At 48.5% G+C, this 19,299-nt stretch overlaps 1 long non-coding RNA gene across 1 annotated transcript; it reads right to left on the reverse strand.

Moving 5' to 3' along the window:
- Positions 1-9,591: 9,591 nt before the first annotated feature.
- Positions 9,592-17,507, reverse strand: LOC146891278 (uncharacterized). Its single transcript, XR_014997673.2, has 2 exons — positions 17,159-17,507; positions 9,592-13,611 (listed from the first exon to the last, which is right to left on the reverse strand). It is a non-coding gene; the product is annotated as an uncharacterized LOC146891278 (long non-coding RNA).
- Between the last annotated feature and the right edge of the window lie 1,792 nt (positions 17,508-19,299).

Genomic DNA, 19,299 nt, shown 5'->3' on the forward strand with positions numbered 1-19,299 from the left:
CAGTCCTACGTGTTCAGCATTAGTTTAGCCTAGACATTCGCCTATGTTTTCTGCCTATAGCCAAGGCTTCTTGCCTAGGCGGGAATGTAGCCAGGGCTTCCCCTACCCTCTCCTGAATACATGCTCAACCTCGTTCCTCCCTCTGGTTGGCTGTACGGGTCAGCCAGTCCACCGCTTGCCCAACCGGAACCAAGACTTCGGGTTACCTGTATCGGCTTTTCCTGTTCCTTTGCTGTTGACATTGGATTTTCTTCTCTCTTCCTTCTTCCCCCTCCTTCCTCCTCCCCTCCTCATACTCCCACCCCCACCCTGGGATCCGGCCCAGGGCCTTGCACACGCTACACAAGTGCTCTACTGAGTTTCTTCTCAGGAACGATGCCTAGGTGCAGAGCCTTTCTGTACTGGGGTTAGAGCCAGCCCTCCCCACACAGCTGCCCCACTGCAATAGACCTGCTGCTCTACAGGGAGGAGACTTCAGTGGACTCGGGTGGTGTGGCCTCATTGTTCCATCGCGAGACTCAGATTTCCCTGAACAAATAGTTACTAATGTTTTGTATCTGTAGTCAGTCTCTAGAATCCTAAATAATTTGGTTATGTTCTTTTTTATTATTATTACCTCTTCAGGAGGAAGCAAGTTGTTTTTCTAAGAACAAGTTCATTTTTTCTTACTCAGCGTAACTAAACCTTTAGTTTTCAATACTATGTCATTGGCTAATGGGAGGAGGTCACGGCCATTGGTTTCTCAGACAAGTCTGTTGCACCAAGAGCTGCTGGAGCTGCCTGTGGTCCCATTGGGATCAGTTCAATGATGAAACGTCTTTCAAACACGGAAGATAGTGACTAAAAAACTTTTGTCCCTCCCCCAAACATAACTACCCTGCCTTAAGACATTAAGATAACAGAGTTACTAGAGAAAACTTCATAATTGCAACAGAAGGTAGGCTGAGAAAAGTTCTGATGTAAACACAACAAAGGTAGCTCATAGGTCAGGGTGCTCTGTGTGTGTGTGTGTGTGTGTGATGGATAGCAAGGACAGTGTTCAGTGGTACTTTGGTCACTGAACTGTTTCCGTAGCCCATGCAATTGCATATGTAATGCAAAGATGTATTGCTCACAGTGTTTGTTACATTGTAACTGCTCAAGTCCATTGGCAGCTATTTCTTTGAACATTTAGTGAGCATCTGCTACGTGTCAAGAGCCGCAGTGCACTGCTGAGCCAACCATACCACATACCTTCTGGAGCTCTGGCTTAAACAGAAAAAGCAAAATTTGTTTTATGAATAAAGGTATTTCACCAAAGGCTTACAGCATAGAGAGGAGCGTGCAATGACCACGTAATAACCAATGATGAACTCAGGCGCAACTTTGCCTTCTTAGTATGAGAGAGAGGAAGTGAGTTTGTCTAAGAATGGGTTACCTGGGACGCCTGGAATGGAGCCTCATGGGGAGGGCAAGGCCTTACCTGATGTGAAGAGTAGAGGATGCAAACCACCATTGCCATCCTCAGAAAGAGAGGATTTACTCTAGGCTAAAACCTGACTGGTGAGAATCTTAGTGAACGTGGCGGGAACAACGTTGCAAGAGAAGCAAGAAACAGACATTTTAGGTAGAAACATTTCAGGCCCTGGGGCTATGAAGTTTACACACAAAGGAGCCCTTCCAGGCAAGGTCAAAGCAGTTAGCACAAGGTGCTCACAGAACAGCAGGACTGGGGCAGATTGAGCCAGAGCAGAGTAGGGAGCAAGGACACAGAGGTACAACAGGCTAGTCACTGAAGACTCACTGTCTCTTCTGAAGACTGATTCTAACCTTGAGCAAGATAGAAGCCCCAGGAATGAGCGGAGTTACAAAATGGTCTGCCTGTTTTCAGGAAGGAGCTGACTTTGGTTTCTGTGCGGTGAATACAGTACGGGGGAACCATAGCTGGAGAAAAGAGACCAGGTTTTGGGGAGCTGGGTGTCACTGAAATGAGGTGCAGGAGTGACCCAGAGCAGCGAGGAAGGAGGTCAAGGATTGACAAAGATGGCGTATTAGCACAGATGAGGAAGAAGTCAGGGTTCACTCCAAAGCTTTTGACCAGAGAGCAACCATTGAAGAGGGTGTTAACATTTACTGAGTAAGAAGTTTAGGAATCATCTAACTGGACAATGAGTAGAAGGTGCTGACAAGCCTATATAGTTCAGGGGAGGTCCGGGACCCAGAGACTTGTCCAGTTAACTCGGGGTGATCAGGACAACCAGGAGAGACAGAAATTACTCAACAGCTCTTTCTGGTTTGGCCTCTTAATGTGGTAAAACTGACTAAAAGCAACCTGGGGAGGAAAGAATTTATTTGACTTCACTACTAGGTCACAGTACGTCCCTGAAGGAATTCAGGATAGGAATTCAAGCAGAAACCAGGGAGGAATGCTGCTTATGGGCTGATTCGTCTAGTTTTCTCCAACAGCCCAGGCCCTCCTGCCGAGAGATTGTTAATCTCACCAGTGGAGAATAAGACCACTCCCATAATTTAAAGCCACATTTGAAGCAAACTTTAATTAAATACTGGCCAGGTTGATGGACTCCCCAGCCAGGTTCATCTCTGGGTTCCCAGAAAATGATCATGAGTCTCGCCCCGCAGAGACTTTTAAAAGGCAGCCCACAAGGCCACCGTATTTCCCATCAGGTCCAATCAGGTCCAAGCATATATCCTGATGTACTTCCTGCCTCTGTACCTCCCATCTATATCCAATCAGGGAAAAGCATACATTCTGACGTACTGCCCACATACCTGCCATTCACATGTGAGCAAGCATATCTGGGGAAGATGGGTCAAACAAACATAGATAACAAACAGGAACTTATTCTTTTTTTTTCAAAGTTTATTAAAATATAAAAGTTTCCATTTTCGCCCCTCCTCCCAACACCCTCCCACTCCCCCCACTCCCTCTCCTCTTCCCTCTCCATCCCTAAGAGCAGTCAGGGTTTCCTGCCCTGTGGGTAGTTCAAGTTCCTCCCCGCTCCCTCCAGGACCAGGAAGATGAGTATCCAATCAGACTGGATCCCCAAAAATCCAGAATATGCAGAGGCTACAAGTCCCAGAGTCATTGTCAATGGCTTTTTAGAAAGACTTCGGGCCAGCCACATTCAGAGAGTCCAGCCTCCTCCAGAGAATCTGGTTGGATCAAGCACTCCTTCAGTCCCAGTCAACTGGCTTTGGTGAACTCTCATTAGATCAGCCGCCTTGTATTAGTGGGTGATCGCTCCCCTTGCGGTTCTGATTTCCTTTTTCATGTTCTTCCTCCTTCTGCTCCTCCTTTGGACCTTGGGGGGCTCAGTCCGGTGCTCCAATGTGGGTCTCCGTCTGCATCGCCATCCATCGTCGGATGAAGGTTCCCTGATCTTGCCCTCCCTGCTCACGTTCTTCTTCCTTCTGCTTCTCGGTTGGACCTAGGGAGTTAAGTCCAGTGTTCCAACGTGGGACCCCATCTCTATCTCCATCTATTGCCAGATGAAGGATCTGGAACTCTTGTCTTGACTGCAAGCATCTCTTAACCTGCAAGGTGTATTTGTCCTGTTTTGGTCCTGTTTTGGTCTCCCATTAACCTGCAAAGTGTATTGTTATTGGTCCTGTTTTGGTCCCACAGGATGGCACCACCCACAGTGGGCTGGGCTCTCCTCCTTCAATTAGCCATCCAGACAATGCCAGTTCAGTGGAGGTAATTCTTCAGAGTTGTATCTTCTTTCCAAGTTACTTACATCGTGTCTAGTTGACAATAAAAACTAACCAGGATAGGCTGAGATCAAAGTACCAGTGATCACAGGTCATGTGGTGGGAGATCCTGAAGAACCACGGGGAAGAGGAGAACCTAGTAGCCAAGGTATGGGGTGTGAGCCGTGGCCATTGTCAGAGGCTACTATGAAATGAGTCTCAAGAAGCAGGCTAGGTTTGTTATCATAAGATGATAGGGGACGGTGGGCACAGCGCCCCATTGGGAAGGTTTGAAGAAAAGGGAAATACAGCTTTTTGCAGGTATTTGCTTCAGTCGAGAAGCAAGAGGGAAATAGAGGAAAGGAATAGAGGAAAGCTTTTTCTTTAGCGCCTTAAGGAAGGAGTGGCCATGACCTCCCTGGAATTGGTACAGTAGCCTGTTGTAACTAGGAGACCTGAAATAGGAAGAGAGACTCTGGCGAGAGTAGCAGAGAGGTGTGTGGGAGCTGCCAAAGGTCATTCTTCCTCACTGACGTAGGGAATTATGGAGAGGGGATGGGAAAGGCAGTGTCAAGGCTTCAGGAGAAAGGAGCAATGAGGAAAGGGACAAAAAATGGCTTCACAGGAACATGGACTTCTACAGGACAAGGGAAGCCGCCTCAGTTCCACCGTCTGTCCAAAAAACGACTTTCCGCCAATTCACTCATCACAGACAACTCAAACAGCCAAATGAAATCCTGGAAAAAAGGAAGAGGATGTTGGGAAGATCCACCCAATCCCACTCCTCCCATTCCAGACCCCGCCCCCGAGAAAGCCCGCCACTGTCAGCAGCTCCGCCCACGGAACTGCTCAAGGCCGCCTGCAGGCTATTTAAGACCTAGGCAGACCAGCCACATGCTGCTCTGTGCTCTCTCCTACCTTGCTGGAGTCCTCCGGAGTTGCTTCACTCTGCTCTGTTTATTAAATCTGGATCTATTAAATCGGTTTCATTTAGCTTATTACTTCAGCAGAGGAACTCAATAACTGGGGATCTAATACTTACCAGGCAGAACCCTCATTTTTTTAAAGCATTAAATAACTAAAAATTACTGATGTGATTATTAAACTAAAATGTGAAAATGTGTGAGGAGAACCAAAGAAGGAAGTCCAGTGCTCTAGCTGACCAGATCAACGTTGATCAAGGTCGTTTGCTCACGTGGAGGAGCACCTGGATGCCCTGAGACCCTGCATCTCAGCTGCTCACTGAACCCTGTCTTTGCTGCTCACCTGCACCTCCGAATACGTATAGCTCACCCAGAAATGAGGGCTCTGCTGTCTGGGGGGCCAGGCTGCCTGAAGGCCCGTGTGTGAACACCCTGCTTGTGACCTGGAAAGGGGGTCATTTTGTTCAGGGTCACCCACCTTGGGAACAGGAAGACCTCAGACAAAGAAGAACCTAATGAGGAAGGGAAAGAAAGGTGGGCTCAGGGTGGGGGTGGCATAAGGTCTTCAGAGCCTCTGGACATGGCCACGCTAGTCTTTCAATACCCAGGGCTCAGTCCGTCATGGTGCCAGCCCACTATCACTGAGCTGTTAGGTTGGAAGTGTCACCCCAGTCACCCCAGTGTCACCCCAGTCCCCAGCGCCCCTGTACCCAAAGAGTCTGGAATGTTTGGGTTAAGGCTTCCCCTCAGCCCCTGGTCTCCATATATCCCAAGAATGTTTGGGTGGAAAGTTCCATCCCTAGCCCCCTCCTGGGAATTCCCTCAGTCCAGACTCCACCTCCGAGAAAGTCCACCAAACGGTGACCCCTCCCCAGAGAGACTCAAGACCACTCCCACGGGGTATTTAAACTGCTCCACAGAGAACAAGCACGTGGTTTTCCAGTCTTCCTTCCCTGGGGGACTGGAAGGCCACCGAGAGTCTTAGTATCCATTAAGCCTGGCTTTTTCTAATTCGGTTTGATTTGGTCTGATTCGGATTGTTGCGTGGGTGGGGAGGTTTATTGGGCGGCAAAAAACTTTTCAAGCTCACCTCATGGAGGCAAGCCTTGCCCTGCTGCACTTAGCCAGCAAAGGAGGGCAGGGCCGAAGGTAGCTAACCTAGTGAGCTTAGCTTCCAATGGAACCCAGTGCCATTGCACCTTTTCCCAGAAAGAGGCCACATCTCCCAGGAGGCTTGGTTTCTATCTGTGATTTCCTTCAGCGAACAGAGCATAAACCAACCGTTGGCTACGTAAGTATGAGAAGAGCTCCGTCTTCAGAAATCTGGATGCCTGGGAGTAGAGGGCGGATACACAGCAGGGGGTCAGGAAGCTGGGCCCACAGAACCCCATGCAGTAGTCCCTTTGTCAAGCAACTATTTGTCCCCTTCCTCAAGCTACAGCTGATCTACGGGAAGGTCCAGTTGCTTACCTTGGCTGCCCAGTAGAGGGAGCTTTCCGCACACTGAGACTCGGAGAAAGGAGCATTGTCAAACTCCCAGGGCCACTTAGGGGGCTGTGAGTAGCTGGGACCATCGCAAGGACATGCTGTCTGCAAAGTCAGGCATCTGGGTTCAAGTCCTGGGCCAGTCGCATCTTCTCCCTGTGAGCCTGACCCACACATAGGACATCTATCTCAGCCTCAGTGTCTTTCATGTCACTAAATTGTGATTAATATTATGAACCTTCTCAGAGCGATGTGGAAATTAACTATTACTTCACGTGGCATCACAACGCCCTGCCAGTGGAGGCTCAACCTCTCATCCTTGAATTTTCATCACGGTGCTGACGGACACAGAAGGGTCCAGGATTTCACCCAGGGACTTACCTGACACCTCCCGTGGTTGCTGAGAGGTAGAAGGGAGCTGTGTGCAATCCCTGGGAGGCTATAAAATCCTCGGCAATGAGGCACATGCCATCCGGCAGTGGAATGCAAGGTCTTTGTTGTCCAGACCTTTCTGAGAGGCCCGATGTTGTGCTAATCACATCAGGAACCGGCCTTATCAACACAAACCATGGGCTCGATCCCAGCGTCACTCCCGTGTTCAAACGAGAGACTGGGCCTTAGGCTCAAAAGTAGCTTGACCTCTGTTTGAAACAACGAGGCTCTGCCCACCAGGCACTTCGGACCCCTGCAAGGGCCCACTGAGTCCTGGGAACCTTCTCTTAAAGCCAATGCCACTGGGCGAGCCACAGGAGTACGGGAGTCCTGCCCTTCCTCCATATCTGGGGCTGTTCTTCCACATCTCCGCAGCCTGACCAGAGCCTGTGGCCAGGCATGGGTGAGTCCATCTGGAGCTGGGACTGCCGCCCTGGCTCTGCCCCTGGAGGACTTTCCTCTCCCTGACTAATGGGAGGCGACTTTGGATACCAGCTCTGTGGTAAGAGGAGCCATGGCCCTGAGGTTACTCTCACCAAGACCGGGGGCCGCAGACGGGGCTGTGACTTCCAGCAGTTCTGGGAACCTGTCCCTGGGCCAGTCCTTAAGACCACAGATGAAGAATTGGGCTGGTAACTGCTGGAAGCCTCCCAGGCCCCCGTAAGGATGTTCTCAAAGGGCACCTGCTTGACGCCAGCGCCCAGTTCCCGCTGGACGACCAGGGGCGCAAACTTCAGACCAGTTCCCCGGAAATGGTCGCCTGTTTGCAAAGAGCACCCGGAAGCTGTGCACACCTGGCTCAGGCAAGGACCAGCCCAATGCATTGTAGTCCTTGGACAGAATGTTTCTAAGAAGCACTTACTGAAACATTCTGAAGGCTGGTATTTTTCCACTTGGCAAATATCTATGATTTATAAGCACAGAGTGCTCCTGGCTCACTCTATTCCGGTCCTTCCTCCAACGGCATTCTGTCAGCTCGGTTGGGGCACAAAGCCTAAGAAATCACTGTGTGCATATGACTGTGGGCAGAGGAATGGCCTGGGCAGGGTCTTCAGCCACCCGGACCTCAGAGACCAGCCAAGTGTCTCTAGAAGCAATGAACAGAGCTCTCCAGAGCCCCAGTCCGAGCCACCAGATTCTGAAGCCTCACTCGGAGCCGGACGGACCGTTTCTGTGTGGAAGAGTATGGGGCATAGCCACCTCATCTAGTCTCTTCGTTCCATAGTTCGTTAGTGTCCGCTCTTTATTGGTGTTATTTGCTTCGATCTGCTTTCTTCAGAAATGTTTATTCTTTATCTTAGAGATGTCCCTACTTAATTTTCAGCTTCTTTACAGGTATTCTATACATGTATTTAAGACCATGAAGATGTTGAATATCACATATGCTGTGGTCTGTCTCACTGCCATTTAGTCCTTGCGTGCGTACAGGTCCAAGTGTGCTGTTCTTCATAGTGCTAGTATTTCAGAGTGACTTGTTTACTGATCTGCCTCCTGCCTCATCTCACACGGGCATGTAACTGCCGAGAAAAGCGTACTTCAGAAAAAAACAATGGCAGGCAGATTGAATAACAAATGGAAATTTCAAGAATAAAACCACTGAATTGAAAATCACCGGCAAGGAATTAAAAAAAAAGGTCAGACATATTTGTTATCATTCATAAAGACATAGTGGGGGACCAGTCTCATGAGGGTCAGCGGTGGGTCACCCAAGTCCTCAGTGGGTCCCCTGACAGGTGGCCTGAGGCCTCGGTAAGAGACAGACACATACACCATGCCGAGAGAGCTGGGGTATAGATTTTATTTAGTAGGCTATGGAAGGGGAAGTTGACTGTCATAAAATCTACTTGCTTGTCTACCACTTTGCTCCTATCTCTGTTCCCCTCCCATAGCCTTGGCAGTTTGATCCCCAATATTTCTTTCTACCCACAGAGTGGTCTAATTGAGTAGTTTCTGTGCCGTTGCTTATACCTGGGTCTCATATGGTGGAAGGAGAAAATTCCCTGCAGGTTGTCCTCTGACCTCCACATGCATTCTATGGCATTCCTCTGTGCTCTCTCTCTCTCTGTCTTTCTCTCTCTCTCTCTCTTTTTCTCTCTCTCTCCTTCATACACACGTATGCACTAAATAAATAAGTATTAAAGAAAGAAAAAAGAAGGAAAGAAAGAAACAAAATAAGATACAATTCAAGGAAGACAACAATGCTAAGAGCATGTATCATGCACTAGGGAAAATAGCAAGTCAATACAGAGTAACAATACCAGTTGTTATGGTTTAGATAAAATGTTGCAGCTCCCCGAGTGGCAGCAGGCAGCAGGCCATGAGTGCCAGTGGGTCCTAGGCAGGGAGTCTTGTGGTCGGTGAAGAGACTGAGACAGATAGGCAGGCCATGCAGAGTGAGGTTGGATATTTATTTAGTGGGTTATGGAAGGGAAGAGGAGAGGAAGGGAGAAGGGGGATGAGGAAAGAAACAGAGAGAGAGAGAGAGAGAGAGAGAGAGAGAGAGAGAGAGAGAGAGAGAGAGGAAGGGGAAGAGGAGAGGAACCATGACAGCAGCTACCTCTTTGGGAGAAAGTCTGAAAGGGAAAGATTCAGACTGGAAGCAGAAGGAAAATCAGCCTGCCTCGGTGGTGGACTGGGGGGCAGGACTTGTCTCTTAAAGGTACAGGACAGACCATTACACCAGTAGCCCAAGCATTTATTTGCCAGGTAAAAATATCAGAACTAAAATACTCTAATTTAGCTGGGTGGTGGCACATACCTTTAATACCAGCACTGGGGAGGCAAAGGCAAGTGGATCTCCTTGAGTTCGAGGCCAGGCTGGTCTACAGAGCAAGTTCCAGGACAACCCTGTCTCTAATAATAATAATAATAATAATAGTAATGAAAAATATTGAAATTCATACTGGGAGTTCAGAGGTGAGTAGGGTGAAGAGGAATGAAAAGTCTGGATTAATTTAACACTGTCCATACACATTGGTAAATCTTGACTCTAACCTCTAAAGTCATAAAACTTGCATGAAAACTCCCCAAATATAGAGAAGGAGAAATGAAGTAAAGGAAATCATGGCAATTAAAAAATATTTATTTTAATTCTTTTTAATCATGTATATGTGTGTATCTGTGTGGTGGACGTGTACATGAATATAGCTGCCCGGGAGGCCAGAAGAGAGTGTCAGATTCCCTGGAGCCGATGTCTCAGACAGTTGAGAACTGAACTCAGATTCCCTGGAAGAGCAGCCAGTGCTCTTAACTGCTGAGTCAGTCAGCTTCTCTCAAGTTCCCCCTCCCAGTGAAGTAAAGGCAATAAATTTTTATAGAAGACAAAATGAAGAAAGAAAATTTCGGATCAGAATAAAATAATGTTGTACTATTTATGCAAGGCATAACTAGATGCTAATGACACAGGAAAACTAAGGGCCCCACCCCTACGGAGGGGTTTGATATGCTAAAGCTGGCTGAAGTTGAGGGAGGGCGGGGCTCAGTGGTAGAAGCCCCGGCTCCATCCCCACAACCTAACCAAAATAAGAGTAAAAATTATAATTAGGATGCTTCATCAGGGTGTGGGCTAGACAGCTAAGAACCTGAGCAAGGCTGAGGCAGTGATAGGGACAGACAAGGTGGACAGGGCAGGCGACACAGCCCTCTGTCTGCCTAGATAAAGACAAGAGATCTTTATGCCCTTAATGTTAAGCTGACACTGCTGGCCTCAGGTTCTCAAGCCGGAAATGTTAAGTTCTTGACCCCACACCAGGTCTGAATTGTCAACCAAGGTCAAGGGCTTGGGGTTGGTGGTGTGTGTGAATCTGATCTCCAACGACTTCCAAGTGACATCAGCAGTGCTCCAGGTCTGATCTGTTGACAGAAGCAGTTGCCAAGCTGTCACATTGAGTGCGCGTCTCTGCAGCGGTTAGCTGAGGCTGTGATCCATCCACAAGAAGAGGAAGAGACGTCCTGAACGACAATCCTGCCTTCAGGAGCCTTTCCCAGCTCGCCAGGTGAGAGCTGGCACTCTTCTGCTGGGTGGGCAGATGTCATTTTGTCATTTCTCTCGTTCCTTTTGATTGACAAGAAATAGGGACAGAGAGTTGATTTTCTTCCCCCCAGATCATCATGAACAGAGAAACCTGAGAGAGGAAACCAGTGGGGGGGGGCAGTTTTTCTATGTTGCCAACTAGTGCCCGTCCGGAAACCATCCAGCCCCACCTGAGTTTCCAGTGCCTCCCATTGTATACTCAGGCCACCGGCGACTGAAATAGGGGGATGTGACTGTAAATAAGAAATGTTGAATATAACTTTAAGACTGTTTTGTTCATTTCATAAGTGTCAATGATGAAACAATGCTATGGTGGTCTGAATTAGGACCTGTCTAATCTAGACTATTCCACAGCTTCTCTTCCGTTAGATTCTTACAACATTTAGTTTTCTATTTATGTTTGTTTGCCTTCGAAAGGAGGTCAAATGCTTCCTCTAGCTAGCTACCTACCCCTTTCTCTCTCTCTTAACCTGTCTTAATCTTAACTAACATTCTGTCTCCTACTCTGCTATTTGAATGATTTCAATATGTGCTTTTCATGTGTAAAATTTCTCATTAATTATCACAACATTCCAATTTTTATATATGACAAATATTCGGTAGACCTCATACTTACAAAGCACGTGAGGAGATTTTCACTCCCAAGTGATTCCAGCACTTTCATTTGAAGGTGCATGTTCTCACACTAGCAATAACTTAAGGGTTGTAGTTATTCGAATTGCTGGCATACCAGCTAGTCATGGCAGCCATGTTCGAGGTCATGCCATTGCTCACTGGCACAAACCATGCTTACGTTTCAATTGGCTTTGGCTTTTTGTGAGATTTAATTATTTTATTATATGTGTACAGATGTTTTTGCCTGTGTACGTGGATGAACATCACGTCCACACCGGGTGCCTGGGCAGGCCGGAAGAGGGTGTCATATCTCCTGGAACCGAAGTTACATGTGGTTGTGAGCTGACATATGTGCTGGGCATGGAACCTGGGTCCTCGGCACCAGCTGGACTTCTTCCTGTTCAGTGAGTTGCAACGGTCATGTCTTCCTTCAGGAGTAGGACCTTACCATCGGTTTGTGGGGAGCAACCAATACCCTTGGCAATAGTGTCTGTTGTTTGGCGTTTCCATGGAGACCCTTGACCACCTACTCAAAGATGCAATCTATTCCCAGCACTGAGTTTTCATTTGGAGACTTGCCCCCCCTCAATTATCTTGTGATTCCGTTTCTATTTCTTTCATATATGTATATGTTTTAAGAAGCTTCTACTCTATTGGGTTTCCATATGACCCCTCAAGTGACCCTTAGTTTTAGTTGTTCCTTACCCTCTTTTTCTTTCCCTGTTCGCATTTGACCTCCCATTCTAGCACAGCCCTCCCCCCATGCATCCATAACTATCTATTCTATTTCCCTTCTTAGGGGAATCCTTCTCTCCACCTAGTTCCTTACTCGCTATCTAGCCTCTACGGTTATATGGTTGTATGTTGTTTATCAATAACTTAACAGCTAATACCCACATATAAGTGAATCCATACTATGCTTGTCTTTTAGGGTCTGAGATACCTCAATTAGGATATTTTTTTCTAGCTCCATCCATTTACCTACAAATTTCATGATTTCTCTTTTTAAATGTTGAATAATATTCCTTTGCGTAAATATGTTTTCTTTAACTATTCGTCTTCTGACAAATATCTATGTTGTTTGAATTTCTGGCTATTATGAATGGAGCAGCAATGAGCATTGCTGAGCAAGTGTCTCTGTGGTGGGATGCAGAGTCTTTAGGATGAAGGATGAACAAGAGGACTATAGCTGGATCTTGAGGTAGATCTAGTCCCATCTTTCTGAGGGACCACCATCTGATTTCCAGTGGTTTTGCAAGTTTGCACACCCACCAGCAACAGGTGAATGTCCCCTTTACGTCACATCCTTCCAGCATGAGCTGTCGTTTGTTTTATTGATCTTGGCCATCTGATCGGGGCAAGATGAAATCTCAGAGTAGTTTGGATTTGCATTTCCCTGGTGATTAAGTACATTGGAGAATGTTTCAGGTGCTTTCAGCCATTTCTGGTTCCTTATTTGAGAACTATATTTTGATCAGTACCTTATTTTTTAACTGTTATTTGGTTTCTTGATGTCCAGTGGGTTTTTTTTTTAAAGTTTCTTTACATGCTTTAGATATTAGCCTTCTATCGAATGTAGAGTCGGTAAAAATCTTTTCCCATTCCGTAGTCAAGTTTCTCCAGATGATGGTGCCCTGCTCAGTCCCATGAGGTCCCATTTATTAGTGGTTGATCTTGGTGCCTGTGCTAATGGTGTTCTGCCCAGAAAGTTTTCTCCTGTGTCAATAAGTTCAAGCCTCTTCCCCACTTTCTCTCCTCTCAGATTCAGTGTGTCTGCAGCCAGAGTCCTTCACTACTGAGCCACCTGTCCACCTCTCCGACTCAGCGTTTGACCTTCCTGATAAGTCTGACACTTAACGCCAAGGCCAGACTGAATTTTCTTTCACACTACAGGCTACGGCCCATTTCTTAAGAAGTCATCTGCCAGAGCAAACATAGCAGCCAAGAAAGGAGAAAATTAAGAATTCAAAAATCAGGAGACGAAACAAGAACACCCGTGCTAGTGGCGGCAGCGTCCCACAGGGACCCAGAGCTGGCCAGAGCCCAGAGAGCCCGGCAGTGACATGTTTCCCCGTGAGTCTCGGATAAAGCCCAGGCATTGGGGTGGACAGGTGACGGCTAGGGTCCCATCGGAGGATGAGAGCATGGGCTGCCGCATCTGACAAAGTATCCAGCTGCTGCTGGCAGTCCAGGGCCCTTCCCTGACTCTTGTTCGCAGTGCTGGATGAAGCATCAAAATGTGTGGTCCGGTCTTGAGCAGCTCACAGAGGGTCTGGAGAGGAGTGCAGTGTGGAAGGCCAAGGGACGAGTTTTCCAGATGAGAAAGCAGACACTGAACAGAGCCAGCAATGTCAATCACTCCTTTCTAAGGCTGCATTTCTCAACTTGTGGGTCGGGATCCCTTGGCACGAAGCAACCTTTCCATAGAGTCACCTAAGACCATCGGAAAACACAGATACTTGCATTATGATTCATAATAGTGCTACAGTTATAGTTATGAAGTAGCAGCAAAAATAATCTTATGGTTGGGGGTCACCACAACTTGAGGAACTGTATGAAAGGGTTGTGACATTAGCAAGGTTGAGAACCACTGCTCCGAGGGGAGACTGAGGCAAGGCTCATCCTTCAGCATCACAGGCTTGCCGCACAGACAGCAGAGCACCCTTTAGTGGCAGCCCGAGGCAGTGGCACATCACTTCTCCCAAGGAAAGCGTAAGCATGCTAATGTTTGCTCCAGACTCCCCTTTTAAGAGGAACTGAGCTAAGTTGAAACATCATTAAACACTAACCAAGAAGTGATCTTGCTTTCTTCACTGCTGAGGTTTGAATACTCAGACTCATATGAAAATTGAAAGGCTGCTAAAACAGTATTAAGAGATGGTGCTGTGGGCATACCACCGTTGGGAATGGACCAATGATTGCATTAAGAGATGGTGCTATTGGAGATTAAGCTGTGGGCATACCACCATTGGGAATGGACCCATGATGATGTGTCTCGGGGTGGGTTAGTCACTCAGGAGTGGATCTGAAGAAATTCTGTCCCCTCTTTACTGCCCTGTCTGTTGATGTCAAATGCTCCTTTGCTTTCCCTGCTATGCTACTGACAAAAAGCCTTCCTCTTCCCCATACGGTTTTCTAGGGCTTCCCAGGCTCCAGGACTGTAAAAAGGAAAAAAAAAAAGATTTTAAAGAACAACTTACCCAGTCAATTGTATATTGTTACAGTAGCATTCTGTAAAGGCAAACCAACACACTTGCATGTCCGTGTTCTGCCCTGAATAATAAATGACCACAGACTCTGTAATATTAAACAGTAGACTGTGGGCTGTAAGGTTCCATCATAATGACCTCACGGTTTTTGTAGGAACAGCTTGGCTGATTGCTCCATGCAAGGTCTCACTGGACTGAATCCAGATATGGGCTTTGTCCTATCCAGAACTTGGGTACTCTTCTCAGCTCCGTGGTTGTCGGCAGGATTCAACTGTATGTGTGAGGTTGGGTCCCATGTTCTTGCTGGCTGTCAACTGCTTGGTTTCAGAAGAAGCCTTGGTAGCTCTTCACCACACAATCATCTTCTGGAGACCTCCCCACAGCCTTGAGCAGTATGGTCACCCTAGGAGTGACCGCCATTCTTTTGCCATCTCTATTATCAACGGCTACAGATAACCCACAGGTCCTGCCTACGTGCAGAAGTTGTGCTGGAGCAGAGCCAACGCAGAGACCTAAAGAATGTTTAGAATTCTGCCTGAGTACTTATCCTATTTGCTCAGAGACCCAGAAATACACACACACACACCACTCATGCACGCATGCGCACACACACACATGCATACACGCACGTACACATGCATGCACGTGCACACACACACGCACGTACACATGCATGCACGTGCACACACACACACACGCATGTACACCCTCTCATGCATGCACGCACACATGCCCCAGAAGAAATAAAAATACAGTTACAGAGGATACGAACGCAAATGGTCGTAGTAGTTTTTCAAATGCTTCCAAACCAGCAACAGCGCGGACATCCATCCTCAGCAAGTGGCCACTGTGACATGGGAGAATGATCGTTCAGCCATGGGGCGAACAGACCTCCCTGCAGATGAACCCAACAGTGTGCTGAGCTGAAACTGGACTCACAGCTACTTCTTATTACAGAAACCCAGTTGTCGAAAGCTGCAGAGCAAACCAACTCTCCGCGGCAGAGATCAGATTAGCGGTGGCTTTACAAGGCAGAATTGAGCAGCAGGGCGCCAGGCAGCTTCCTGGAATGTCTGAAATGTCCTGAGTCTTGATGTACATTCATTAAAAACTGATAAGTTTGGGGATTACTGTGGGCAAATCATACCCCCAGCTAAAAGAAACTCAGACTCTTTCAGAGTAGAGTGTATTGTACCTGGGATTTTGGCAGTGGACCCTAAACGTCAAAACAAGCGGCAGGATCTGCTGAAGAGAGCAGCTTCACCCCAAAACTTCCAGCGTGTAGGTCGAGTGTGCTGTGGTTCCAGGCAGGGACCTTCATGTTTAATGCAGTTATTCTGAGACTCTGTTCCCTGGGAGAAATCCCCACGTTGGCTTGGTTGGCACCCTGCCTCAGATTCATTCTTTGGTTTCCACTAAGGCGTCTCGTAGTAATTACACAAAGGCTAGGCATAGGAAGCATAGACCCTATCTCCAGCACGGTAGTGGAGAAAGCGTGTCCCTCCTGTGCCTGGTCCCAGGTGGATCCAGGTACCGCTTGCCCGCCCACCACTGTTTAGGTATTCGGTAGAAATCTCATAGCTGGGGGTGGGAGTAACTTGGTAGAGTTACCTAGCATGCATGAGGCACTGGTTTGATATTCATAAAACAGGTAGTGAGGGCTGGGGGTGGGGGGCGCATGCCTGTAATCCCAGCACTTGGGAAGTAGAGAAAGAAAGGTCAAAAGTTTAAGACTGGAAAAAAAAATGCATGCCTTTAATCCCAGCACTCAGGAGGCAGAGACAGGCAGATCTCTGTGAATTTGAGGCCAGCCCGGTCTACCGAGAGGGTTCCAGGACAGCCAGGGCTACACAGAGAAACCCTGTCTCGACAAATCCAAAACAAAAAACGTTTAAGGCTGCAGCAGTGAGATGGCTCAATGAAGGCTTTCCTGGTGACCCAAATCTGATCTCCTCCAGCATCCTAGGAAGCGGGAGAGAACCGACTCTCAAAAGTTGACCTCTGACCTCCACACAAGTATACCAAATTAATACACAGAAGTGAAAAGATAAAAAAAAAAAGCAGATCAAGTCTACTCATGGCCACGTCTAAGGCCACCTGGAGATATATAAGACCTAATTAATTAAATTATTTAATTAAAAAGTAAATAGAAGTGTATCTCAAGCAAAGCCCATCTGGGTACCAGAAAAACAAAACAACCCAGTTACTCCTTCCTGGGCTGGGATACAGACAGACTGGGGGATCATCAGTGATGTCCCTGTTGCTCATAACCAACCCATGTGCTTGGTGCAGGCTGCCTCGAGAGATGGTGCAAGGCTGCACCTGTGGCTGGCACAGGACCAGCAGGTCTCGGGATGGAGTTCTCTGAATACATCATCGGAGGAACTGCAGGGTGTCCCAAGGTCCGTGTCTACCCTCTTGGCTCAACCTGATGTTTTGTCAGGGGAGACTTTTCTCTCTTCTTCCTTTCCAGAGGTACAGCCCCCTTTGTAGAACTACAGCGCACATCGCAATGAAGGGACAGGGCTGCAGACCCCAGCCCCCCAGTAGTCATGAAACTGGGTGTGTTAGTGAGCCCCAGGCTATCACTGCGAGCCATGAGGTAGATCTAGTGCACCCCTCGCCTGGAGGTCCCTCTGGGCAACAGGTGCAAGGCTTGCACCTGCCCCGAAGTAACTGGTCTGACATCCCACCGAAATAATAGGGGATTCAAGGTCCATTTACTTTGAGAACTCCATGTCTCCCCACCCATATCCCACGGGCCTTCTTACCAGAGACAGGCTGCGGGAAGCAGGGCAGTGGATGGTTCTGCCTTGCACCCTCAGGTACCCAGTGCTCTGCTGATGTTGAAAACCAAGCTTGCAGGGCAAAGGTGCCTCATGAAATCGGCCCCTGCCTGTGAGAGCTTCCCAGGTACCAATGGAGTGGACGCATGGTTTCCCAGGCCCAGATGGTGCTGTGCAGGTGCGGCTCCATGTGCAAGGAGGAATTATGTAACACCAGGAGGTGCCAGCCACAGAGTGGAAAGGATGAATGCCTGCAAAATACATACTACAGGTCAGCTGACCCTCGGAGCGCTCTATGTGCTCTATAAACAGCAAAGCGGCATGGCAGGGCAAGTCTTCCTTGTAAAGGAGAAAGCGAGGCTCCGAGAGGTGAAGCATCTGGTCCAACATCACACCAAAATAAGGGGATTCGAGGTCCATTCACTCTGAGAACTCCTTGTCTCCCCACCCATACCCCATGGGCCTTCTTACCAGAGACAGGCTGCGGGAAGTAGGGTAGTAGGGGTTGGTACAGGAGTTCCCAAAGGAAAAAGTGAACAAACTCCACATCCTCCCAGATCCCTGTTTGAGGCTGGCTCAGGAAATCCTCATGGAAGAGGCAGCACCTGGAACATTCTTGCAAGGGTCCCCACTGTGGTCATTACCACCCTCGCTGCCATCGGTGTCGTTAGCACGCTGCCCAGCTTGACAGTGAATGCCACGCTTGGGCCTCCTCTCTTTGACTTTAATTTCCAGTGCCCGCCATCGGGTCCTGGCACTTGGAGCCACTCCTCTGAGGAATGGCGTTGGAGGCTTGGAGCAGGCTGGTGGCCCAGTTGGTGAGGGACGCTGCCAAGTTATTTGTGGGTGTGTGTCTTCGCCCAGGTGAGGAGGAAGAGGCCAGGCCAAAAGGATTACTGGGCATTTGAACTCAGCCTCAGAACAACAAATATTGACTCAAGAAGCTGCCCAAAGGAGCTGACATTTTTATAGTCAACAAATAAAGTCGAGCCCCCAGTAAAGGCCATGTCTCTGCCGGGCAGCATCTCTGCCCTCTGCATTCGGAAAGAGGAGGAAGAACTGTGGGAAAAGTCCACAGGGGCATGTATGACGTCACTAAGTCTCCTTAGAGGGAAGTGAGGAGCCCCATGGTACAAGAGGGGGGCCAGTAACTCGCCAGACACACAGCAGGTGTTGGGCAAAGCAGAACTTGTCATCTGAACCCTCAAAGTCAGCAGACACAGCTCCCTAGCGTGCAGCTTTTCAGCATCTGCCTCGGACCTCTGGCAGTTCTTGGGTCCCCATTCGTGGGTGAGGGAGCCTAGGGCCCCATCAAGAGATGGCATGCTAGATAAACAGCCAGAGGACAGGAGGCTGCCCAGTTCTTCTGTTCCAAGGCAAAGGAAGGGGAGGGGCCTCATTGGCGAAGCTCCTATGCCTGGAGCCAGAGTACATCTCTACCAAAGAGCAGTCCTTGCCCCGAGGCTCACGATGGGATCTCGAGTCTGGCACTGCGCCCCTGCCCCCACAGGAGGCTCCCGGTGCTCCCTTGCCTGGCCTTTCTCCCTTGCCAGGGTTGCATAACACTACCCACCGTCCATCACCTCATTAGCCCGTATCCTTCACAGGAAATAGTCCAAAGCTCCTGAGCATCTCTCTGAAGTCAGAAACCACTGCTTCCCTCTCCCCAGACCCGAACACAGGCTTGCCACCTGTCTTGGGGCATCTGTGCCCCACCGGGTTATTTCTTGACTACTCACCCAGCTGTACTCTGGGCCAAAGCTCCAATCAAAACACCTCCAACTATTTTGCTTGCTTCATAGCTGAGAACAACACTGGGGACTGGGCAGCCGCTCAGGACCTATGACATGAAATCAAGAGCCAGCCTTCCAGACGCACCTGATGCCGGTCAAGCCCCATACAGGTCCCCGGGGCAGGAAGGAATGCGTGCACAGCCTCTGGCCTTTGTTCTTCCTTTATGTATTCTTACACTTTCGGCCTCTGCATCTAACTCTGCTTGGATTGAGGGAGGGCAGGTAGAGGTGGGGAGTGATGGGTTGCCTGCAGCCCCTTCCCCTGTCTGGGGCTTACTTTTCAAAAGGCTACTTATTAAGGTGAGCAAAGAAATAGACTCTGGGATCAGTCCC

The sequence above is a fragment of the Myodes glareolus genome, chromosome 17 (assembly GCF_982192425.1).
Source record: "Myodes glareolus chromosome 17, mMyoGla1.1, whole genome shotgun sequence".
Classification (NCBI taxonomy): Eukaryota; Metazoa; Chordata; class Mammalia; order Rodentia; family Cricetidae; genus Myodes; species Myodes glareolus.